The sequence below is a fragment of the Rutidosis leptorrhynchoides genome, chromosome 9 (assembly GCF_046630445.1).
Source record: "Rutidosis leptorrhynchoides isolate AG116_Rl617_1_P2 chromosome 9, CSIRO_AGI_Rlap_v1, whole genome shotgun sequence".
Classification (NCBI taxonomy): Eukaryota; Viridiplantae; Streptophyta; class Magnoliopsida; order Asterales; family Asteraceae; genus Rutidosis; species Rutidosis leptorrhynchoides.
In genome coordinates, this window is record NC_092341.1 from 29,216,543 (window position 1) to 29,227,705 (window position 11,163).

Genomic DNA, 11,163 nt, shown 5'->3' on the forward strand with positions numbered 1-11,163 from the left:
TTCGGAATACTTCCTATACATTTCTTCTCGAAACGCACTCATTTGCTCCGCAACGGCGGCTGCAACTCTAGTGTTAAACTCCACGTCTTTCGTCTCGATCCCATTTCCCGTCGCCATTCTAAGGAATGCAAAGCGATTAGATCACGAACGTATAAAACCACACACAAAACACCGCCTCAACTTGCTAAACACTCGTCGTACATCACTTGCTAGACACGATTTGCACCCGTAATATGGTTTGCAAGTCCTTATTATGCACACACGCCGTATCGACTTGTTAGTACAACGACCGTCTCGCTCGGTGTTATAAACAAACACAAACGAAATTCTACGCGATATAAACACACGCGAGAATTATCATCACAACACAATCATATATTAATAATATCCGCATTACTAATATAAACGTTAGTCAACCTATAAACAAGGCACTAACTAAACCCATTTCGACCCGTAATCCAACAAGTCCCGCAACAAATTAAGCACACACAAAAGTCTAAGTCTGGGCACCTATCTCAAGTCACCTAAATCCCTTAGACCATGCTCTGATACCACTTGTAACAACCCAAACTAAACCACGAACAATCCACTCAAAATACCAAAATAAAAAAAATTGTTCGTTCAGCAACTGGCGCGGCGCGCCAAACTGGTCTGTCCCAAAAAGTTTGAAATGCGAAAAAGATTGGCCACTTTTCGACCTAATTAGACAAAACGCTTTTAACCACATGTTCAAATATGTAAAACTAACACGTTCCATTTATAAAAAGGGTTTTACGACACCGGGCCCACATATGCCCAAATTACTGTAGTGACCCGAACTTTTCCATGTTTATATATATTAATTGAGATTGATATTTACATGATTAAATGTTTCCAACATGTTAAGCAATCAAACTTGTTAAGACTTGATTAATTGAAATATGTTTCATATAGACAATTGACCACCCAAGTTGATCGGTGATTCACGAACGTTAAAACTTGTAAAAACTATATGATGACATATATATGGATATATATATATAGTTAACATGATACTATGATAAGAAAACATATCATAAAGTATATTAACAATGAACTACATATGTAAAAACAAGACTACTAACTTAATGATTTTTAAACGAGACATATATGTAACGATTATCGTTGTAAAGACATTTAATGTATATATATCATATTAAGAGATATTCATACATGATAATATCATGATAATATAATAATTTAAAATCTCATTTGATATTATAAACATTGGGTTAACAACATTTAACAAGATCGTTAACCTAAAGGTTTCAAAACAACACTTACATGTAACGACTAACGATGACTTAACGACTCAGTTAAAATGTATATACATGTAGTGTTTTAATATGTATTTATACACTTTTGAAAGACTTCAATACACTTATCAAAATACTTCTACTTAACAAAAATGCTTACAATTACATCCTCGTTCAGTTTCATCAACAATTCTACTCGTATGCACCCGTATTCGTACTCGTACAATACACAGCTTTTAGATGTATGTACTATTGGTATATACACTCCAATGATCAGCTCTTAGCAGCCCATGTGAGTCACCTAACACATGTGGGAACCATCATTTGGCAACTAGCATGAAATATCTCATAAAATTACAAAAATATGAGTAATCATTCATGACTTATTTACATGAAAACAAAATTACATATCCTTTATATCTAATCCATACACCAACGACCAAAAACACCTACAAACACTTTCATTCTTCAATTTTCTTCATCTAATTGATCTCTCTCAAGTTCTATCTTCAAGTTCTAAGTGTTCTTCATAAATTCCAAAAGTTCTAGTTTCATAAAATCAAGAATACTTTCAAGTTTGCTAGCTCACTTCCAATCTTGTAAGGTGATCATCCAACCTCAAGAAATCTTTGTTTCTTACAGTAGGTTATCATTCTAATACAAGGTAATAATCATATTCAAACTTTGGTTCAATTTCTATAACTATAACAATCTTATTTCAAGTGATGATCTTACTTGAACTTGTTTTCGTGTCATGATTCTGCTTCAAGAACTTCGAGCCATCCAAGGATCCATTGAAGCTAGATCCATTTTTCTCTTTTCCAGTAGGTTTATCCAAGGAAATTAAGGTAGTAATGATGTTCATAACATCATTCGATTCATACATATAAAGCTATCTTATTCGAAGGTTTAAACTTGTAATCACTAGAACATAGTTTAGTTAATTCTAAACTTGTTCGCAAACAAAAGTTAATCCTTCTAACTTGACTTTTAAAATCAACTAAACACATGTTCTATATCTATATGATATGCTAACTTAATGATTTAAAACCTGAAAACACGAAAAACACCGTAAAACCGGATTTACGCCGTCGTAGTAACACCGCGGGCTGTTTTGGGTTAGTTAATTAAAAACTATGATAAACTTTGATTTAAAAGTTGTTATTCTGAGAAAATGATTTTTATTATGAACATGAAACTATATCCAAAAATTATGGTTAAACTCAAAGTGGAAGTATGTTTTCTAAAATGGTCATCTAGACGTCGTTCTTTCGACTGAAATGACTACCTTTACAAAAACGACTTGTAACTTATTTTTCCGACGATAAACCTATACTTTTTCTGTTTAGATTCATAAAATAGAGTTCAATATGAAACCATAGCAATTTGATTCACTCAAAACGGATTTAAAATGAAGAAGTTATGGGTAAAACAAGATTGAATAATTTTTCTCATTTTAGCTACGTGAAAATTGGTAACAAATCTATTCCAACCATAACTTAATCAACTTGTATTGTATATTATGTAATCTTGAGATACCATAGACATGTATACAATGTTTCGACCTATCATGTCGACACATCTATATATATTTCGGAACAACCATAGACACTCTATATGTGAATGTTGGAGTTAGCTATACAGGGTTGAGGTTGATTCCAAAATATATATAGTTTGAGTTGTGATCAATACTGAGATACGTATACACTGGGTCGTGGATTGATTCAAGATAATATTTATCGATTTATTTTTGTACATCTAACTGTGGACAACTAGTTATAGGTTACTAACGAGGACAGCTGACTTAATAAACTTAAAACATCAAAATATATTAAAAGTGTTGTAAATATATTTTGAACATACTTTAATATATATGTATATATTGTTATAGGTTCGTGAATCAACAGTGGCCAAGTCTTACTTCCCGACGAAGTAAAAATCTGTGAAAGTGAGTTATAGTCCCACTTTTAAAATCTAATATTTTTGGGATGAGAATACATGCAGGTTTTATAAATGATTTACAAAATAGACACAAGTACGTGAAACTACATTCTATGGTTGAATTATCGAAATCGAATATGCCCCTTTTTATTAAGTCTGGTAATCTAAGAATTAGGGAACAGACACCCTAATTGACGCGAATCCTAAAGATAGATCTATTGGGCCTAACAAACCCCATCCAAAGTACCGGATGCTTTAGTACTTCGAAATTTATATCATATCCGAAGGGTGTCCCGGAATGATGGGGATATTCTTATATATGCATCTTGTTATTGTCGGTTACCAGGTGTTCGCCATATGAATGATTTTTATCTCTATGTATGGGATGTGTATTGAAATATGAAATCTTGTGGTCTATTGTTACGATTTGATATATATAGGTTAAACCTATAACTCACCAACATTTTTGTTGACGTTTAAAGCATGTTTATTCTCAGGTGAATATTAAGAGCTTCCGTTGTTGCATACTAAAATAAGGACAAGATTTGGAGTCCATGTTTGTATGATATTGTGTAAAAACTGCATTCAAGAAACTGATTTCGATGTAACATATTTGTATTGTAAACCATTATGTAATGGTCGTGTGTAAACAGGATATTTTAGATTATCATTATTTGATAATCTACGTAAAGCTTTTTAAACCTTTATTTATGAAATAAAGGTTATGGTTTGTTTTAAAAATGAATGCAGTCTTTGAAAAACGTCTCATATAGAGGTCAAAACCTCGCAACGAAATCAATTAATATGGAACGTTTTTAATCAATAAGAACGGGACATTTCAGTTGGTATCCGAGCGTTGGTCTTAGAGAACCAGAAAATTTGCATTAGTGTGTCTTATCGAGTTTGTTAGGATGCATTAGTGAGTCTGGACTTCGACCGTGTTTTCTTTAAAAATGATTGCTTAACATTTTTGTTGGAAACTATATATTTTTAACATATGAATATTATGTGATATATTAATCTCTTAACGTGTTTGATATTATGTGATAGATGTCTACCTCTAGAACAAGTCCCATTGACTCACCTAATAATAATGAAGAGTCAAATGTAAATTGGAATGATTTGTGGACTGATTCACAAGTTCCCGAAGAGGAACCGGAAGAAGAGTCGGAACCGGAAGAAGAATCGGAACCGGATGAAGAAATAGAACCGGTGGGGGAAATAATAAAACGGTTAAGTAAAAGAAAATCCTCAACCAACCGACCAAAGTTAATTATGGTCAATGGTGTTTCCGCCAAGGAAGCAAAATATTGGGAGGATTACCAATTCTCCGATGAATCGGATTCCGACGAGAATTCCGATGATGTTATAGAAATTACCCCAACTGAATTTAAAAAGGCAAAAGAAAATAATAAGAGAAAGGGCATAAAAATAGAGAAATCTAATTCCAACCCCGATGAACTTTATATGTATCGTCAACCCCCGAAGTCCTTAAGTTGTAACAATGACCCGGGAACCTCTAAACCACCAGGTTTTTCTAAACCAATGTGGACAACGACGGCTCGTATTAGGGGAACATCATATATCCCTAGAAACTTGGCAAAACGAACCAAAACCGAAGAAGAAGAAACGAGCGAGTCAGAATAAGATAGTTGTATTCGTGTGGTGTAATATATGTAATATAGTGTTCTTATGCTTTATGATATATGTAAAAATTGCTTGTATTAATAAGTATTTTTTTATGAATCTAACTCTTGTCTATTTTACAGTTTAAAAACACAAAATGGATAGACAACCCAATATTTTGAGAGACCTACCCGGAGACATGATTGATGAAATCTTGTCTAGAGTCGGCCAGAATTCTTCGGCACAACTATTTAAGGCGAGATCAGTTTGTAAGACATTCGAAGAACGTTCTAAGAATGTCTTGGTTTATAAGAGACTTTCGTTTGAAAGATGGGGGATATCACATTGGGAAACCCATAAGTTACGATGTGTTTACTTTGACGCATATATTGCGGGGAACCCAAATGCTATTTTACGCAACGGGTTAAGAAATTATTTTGACTCAATATATCCGAATATTGGACTTCGTGATTTAGAAAAAGCGGCTAACATGCAACATAAAGAAGCATGTTATGCTTACGGATTAGTAATGTTCGCTTCTCACCAAAGTGAGAACAAGAACATCGGGCTACAACTATTAAACAAAACGTTTCCACAAGTGACGGAGTCGGTAATTGGAGTAAGAAATGAGGTTTTTAGATTATTACGGGACTGTTGGACATTACGTAACCCTCGTCCCTTTGATGACGTTACAACACGCTGTCTTATCAACGGCCATAACGGTTATGTTGCACAAGACCAAGGATGGGAAGTAGTCCTAGTAAAACCAGAATGCATGACTTGTTTCTGGACGTATGAATTACGTGTCTTTATTGCCTTTGCTGAACGACTTGTGTACTAGCTAGAATTGTCTTCACAACTATCTTGTATCAAAGTTATTGTGTGCTATATTTCATGCTTTATGTAAAATAAGCGGTATTGTAAGTTTGTAAAATATTGTATAAAAGTTTGAACGCGAAATATTATTATAATCAGTTTTTCATATAGAATTGTAGTAGTTGAATTGTATATTAGCTATTAAGTATGAACTTAACGGGTAGGTACTACCCGAATTTAAACTTATAAAACGCTAATATGAAGAAAAAGCTTTTATAAATGAGTTCATATTATGCTACGAAATACTATTAACTACTCTTAATATTCTGTATGATTAACTTGTTCCATTTAACTATTTTGAAGGAAATGGCACCGACTACTCGACACACCGTGAATATGAATGAAGAGGAATTCCGTACTTTTCTAGCTTCAAACATAGCCACAGTACAGGCTGCGCTACATACCAACAATAACCTTGGATCTAGCAGTACAGGAAATCGTGTAGGATGCACCTACAAAGAATTCACTGCCTGCAAACCTTTGGAATTTGATGGAACCGAAGGACCGATCGGATTGAAACGGTGGACCGAGAAGGTTGAATCGGTGTTTGCCATAAGTAAGTGTACTGAAGAGGACAAAGTGAAGTACGCTACGCATACCTTCACAGGTTCTGCGTTAACATGGTGGAATACCTATCTAGAGCAAGTGGGACAAGATGATGCGTACGCACTACCGTGGTCAGCATTCAAGCACTTGATGAACGAGAAGTACTGTCCCAGAACCGAGGTCAATAAGCTCAAGACAGAACTTAGAGGGTTACGAACCCAAGGATTTGATATTACCACGTACGAAAGACGATTCACAGAATTGTGCCTATTGTGTCCGGGAGCATTCGAAGATGAGGAAGAGAAGATCGACGCGTTTGTGAAAGGATTACCGGAAAGAATCCAAGAAGATATAAGTTCACACGAGCCCGCCTCCATACAACAGGCATGTAGAATGGCTCACAAACTAGTGAACCAGATTGAAGAAAGAATTAAAGAACAGACTGCTGAAGAGGCCAATGTGAAGCAAGTCAAAAGAAAGTGGGAGGAAAACGGTGATAAGAATCACCAATACAACAACAACAGCAATTACAACAATAATCACAACAATTATCCCAACAATCGCAACATCAATCGCAACTACAACAAATGGCCCAACAACAACAACAACAACAGCAACTACAACAATCATCCCAATAACAATAATAACCGTAACAACAACAACAATCAGAAGCAGCTATGCCAAAGGTGTGAAAAGAATCACTCGGGGTTCTGCACCAAATTTTGCAACAAGTGTAAAAGAAATGGTCATAGCGCGGCGAAGTGTGAGGTCTACGGACCAGGGGTTAATAGAACGAAAGGAACAAATGGTGTCGGAACGAGTAATGGCGGAGCAAGTAGTGTCGGAGCAAGTTATGCCAATGTAGTTTGTTATAAATGTGGAAAACCAGGCCACATTATTAGAAATTGCCCGAACCAGGAGAACACGAATGGACAAGGCCGTGGAAGAGTTTTCAATATTAATGCGGTAGAGGCACAGGAAGACCCGGAGCTTGTTACGGGTACGTTTCTTATTGACAATAAATCTGCTTACGTTTTATTTGATTCGGGTGCGGATAGAAGCTATATGAGTAGAGATTTTTGTGCTAAATTAAGTTGTCCATTGACGCCTTTGGATAGTAAATTTTTACTCGAATTAGCAAATGGTAAATTAATTTCAGCAGATAATATATGTCGGAATCGAGAAATTAAACTGGTTAGCGAAACATTTAAGATTGATTTGATACCAGTAGAGTTAGGGAGTTTTGATGTGATAATCGGTATGGACTGGTTGAAAGAAGTGAAAGCGGAGATCGTTTGTTACAAAAATGCAATTCGTATTATACGAGAAAAAGGAAAACCCTTAATGGTGTACGGAGAAAAGGGCAACACAAAGCTACATCTTATTAGTAATTTGAAGGCACAAAAACTAATAAGAAAAGGTTGCTATGCTGTTCTAGCACACGTCGAGAAAGTACAAACTGAATAAAAGAGCATCAATGATGTTCCCATTGCAAAAGAATTTCCCGATGTATTTCCGAAAGAATTACCGGGATTACCCCCACATCGATCCGTTGAATTTCAAATAGATCTTGTACCAGGAGCTGCACCAATAGCTCGTGCTCCTTACAGACTCGCACCCAACGAGATGAAAGAACTGCAAAGCCAATTACAAGAACTTTTAGAGCGTGGTTTCATTCGAACAAGCACATCACCGTGGGGAGCTCCTGTTTTGTTTGTCAAGAAGAAAGATGGTACATTCAGGTTGTGTATCGACTACCGAGAGTTGAACAAACTTACCATTAAGAACCGCTACCCACTACCGAGAATCGACGACTTATTTGATCAACTACAAGGCTCGTCTGTTTATTCAAAGATTGACTTACGTTCCGGGTATCATCAAATGCGGGTGAAAGAATATGATATTCCAAAGACTGCTTTCAGAACACGTTACGGTCATTACGAGTTTATGGTCATGCCGTTTGGTTTAACTAATGCACCAGCTGTGTTCATGGACCTTATGAATCGAGTGTGTGGACCATACCTTGACAAGTTTGTCATTGTTTTCATTGATGACATACTTATTTACTCAAAGAATGACCAAGAACACGGTGAACATTTGAGAAAGGTGTTAGAAGTATTGAGGAAGGAAGAATTGTACGCTAAGTTTTCAAAGTGTGCATTTTGGTTGGAAGAAGTTCAATTCCTCGGTCACATAGTGAACAAAGAAGGTATTAAGGTGGATCCGGCAAAGATAGAAACTGTTGAAAAGTGGGAAACCCCGAAAACTCCGAAACACATACGCCAGTTTTTAGGACTAGCTGGTTACTACAGAAGGTTCATCCAAGACTTTTCCAGAATAGCAAAACCCTTGACTGCATTAACGCATAAAGGGAAGAAATTTGAATGGAATGATGAACAAGAGAAAGCGTTTCAGTTATTGAAGAAAAAGCTAACTACGGCACCTATATTGTCATTGCCTGAAGGGAATGATGATTTTGTGATTTATTGTGATGCATCAAAGCAAGGTCTCGGTTGTGTATTAATGCAACGAACGAAGGTGATTGCTTATGCGTCTAGACAATTGAAGATTCACGAACAAAATTATACGACGCATGATTTGGAATTAGGCGCGGTTGTTTTTGCATTAAAGACTTGGAGGCACTACTTATATGGGGTCAAAAGTATTATATATACCGACCACAAAAGTCTTCAACACATATTTAATCAGAAACAACTGAATATGAGGCAGCGTAGGTGGATTGAATTATTGAATGATTACGACTTTGAGATTCGTTACCACCCGGGGAAGGCAAATGTGGTAGCCGATGCCTTGAGCAGGAAGGACAGAGAACCCATTCGAGTAAAATCTATGAATATAATGATTCATAATAACATTACTACTCAAATAAAGGAGGCACAACAAGGAGTTTTAAAAGAGGGAAATTTAAAGGATGAAATACCCAAAGGATCGGAGAAGCATCTTAATATTCGGGAAGACGGAACCCGGTATAGGGCTGAAAGGATTTGGGTACCAAAATTTGGAGATATGAGAGAAATGGTACTTAGAGAAGCTCATAAAACCAGATACTCAATACATCCTGGAACGGGGAAGATGTACAAGGATCTCAAGAAACATTTTTGGTGGCCGGGTATGAAAGCCGATGTTGCTAAATACGTAGGAGAATGTTTGACGTGTTCTAAGGTCAAAGCTGAGCATCAGAAACCATCAGGTCTACTTCAACAACCCGAAATCCCGGAATGGAAATGGGAAAACATTACCATGGATTTCATCACTAAATTGCCAAGGACTGCAAGTGGTTTTGATACTATTTGGGTAATAGTTGATCGTCTCACCAAATCAGCACACTTTCTACCAATAAGAGAAGATGACAAGATGGAGAAGTTAGCACGACTGTATTTGAAGGAAGTCGTCTCCAGACATGGAATACCAATCTCTATTATCTCTGATAGGGATGGCAGATTTATTTCAAGATTCTGGCAGACATTACAGCAAGCATTAGGAACTCGTCTAGACATGAGTACTGCCTATCATCCACAAACTGATGGGCAGAGCGAAAGGACGATACAAACGCTTGAAGACATGCTACGAGCATGTGTTATTGATTTCGGAAACAGTTGGGATCGACATCTACCGTTAGCAGAATTTTCCTACAACAACAGCTACCATTCAAGCATTGAGATGGCGCCGTTTGAAGCACTTTATGGTAGAAAGTGCAGGTCTCCGATTTGTTGGAGTGAAGTGGGGGATAGACAGATTACGGGTCCGGAGATTATACAAGAAACTACCGAGAAGATCATCCAAATTCAACAACGGTTGAAAACCGCCCAAAGTCGACAAAAGAGCTACGCTGACATTAAAAGAAAAGATATAGAATTTGAAATTGGAGAGATGGTCATGCTTAAAGTTGCACCTTGGAAAGGCGTTGTTCGATTTGGTAAACGAGGGAAATTAAATCCAAGGTATATTGGACCATTCAAGATTATTGATCGTGTCGGACCAGTAGCTTACCGACTAGAATTACCTCAACAACTCGCGGCTGTACATAACACTTTCCACGTCTCGAATTTAAAGAAATGTTTTGCTAAAGAAGATCTCACTATTCCGTTAGATGAAATCCAAATCAACGAAAAACTTCAATTCATCGAAGAACCCGTCGAAATAATGGATCGTGAGGTTAAAAGACTTAAGCAAAACAAGATACCAATTGTTAAGGTTCGATGGAATGCTCGTAGAGGACCCGAGTTCACCTGGGAGCGTGAAGATCAGATGAAGAAGAAATACCCGCATCTATTTCCAGAAGATTCGTCAACACCTTCAACAGCTTAAAATTTCGGGACGAAATTTATTTAACGGGTAGGTACTGTAGTGACCCGAACTTTTCCATGTTTATATATATTAATTGAGATTGATATTTACATGATTAAATGTTTCCAACATGTTAAGCAATCAAACTTGTTAAGACTTGATTAATTGAAATATGTTTCATATAGACAATTGACCACCCAAGTTGATCGGTGATTCACGAACGTTAAAACTTGTAAAAACTATATGATGACATATATATGGATATATATATATAGTTAACATGATACTATGATAAGAAAACATATCATAAAGTATATTAACAATGAACTACATATGTAAAAACAAGACTACTAACTTAATGATTTTTAAACGAGACATATATGTAACGATTATCGTTGTAAAGACATTTAATGTATATATATCATACTAAGAGATATTCATACATGATAATATCATGATAATATAATAATTTAAAATCTCATTTGATATTATAAACATTGGGTTAACAACATTTAACAAGATCGTTAACCTAAAGGTTTCAAAACAACACTTACATGTAACGACTAACGATGACTTAACGACTCAGTTAAAA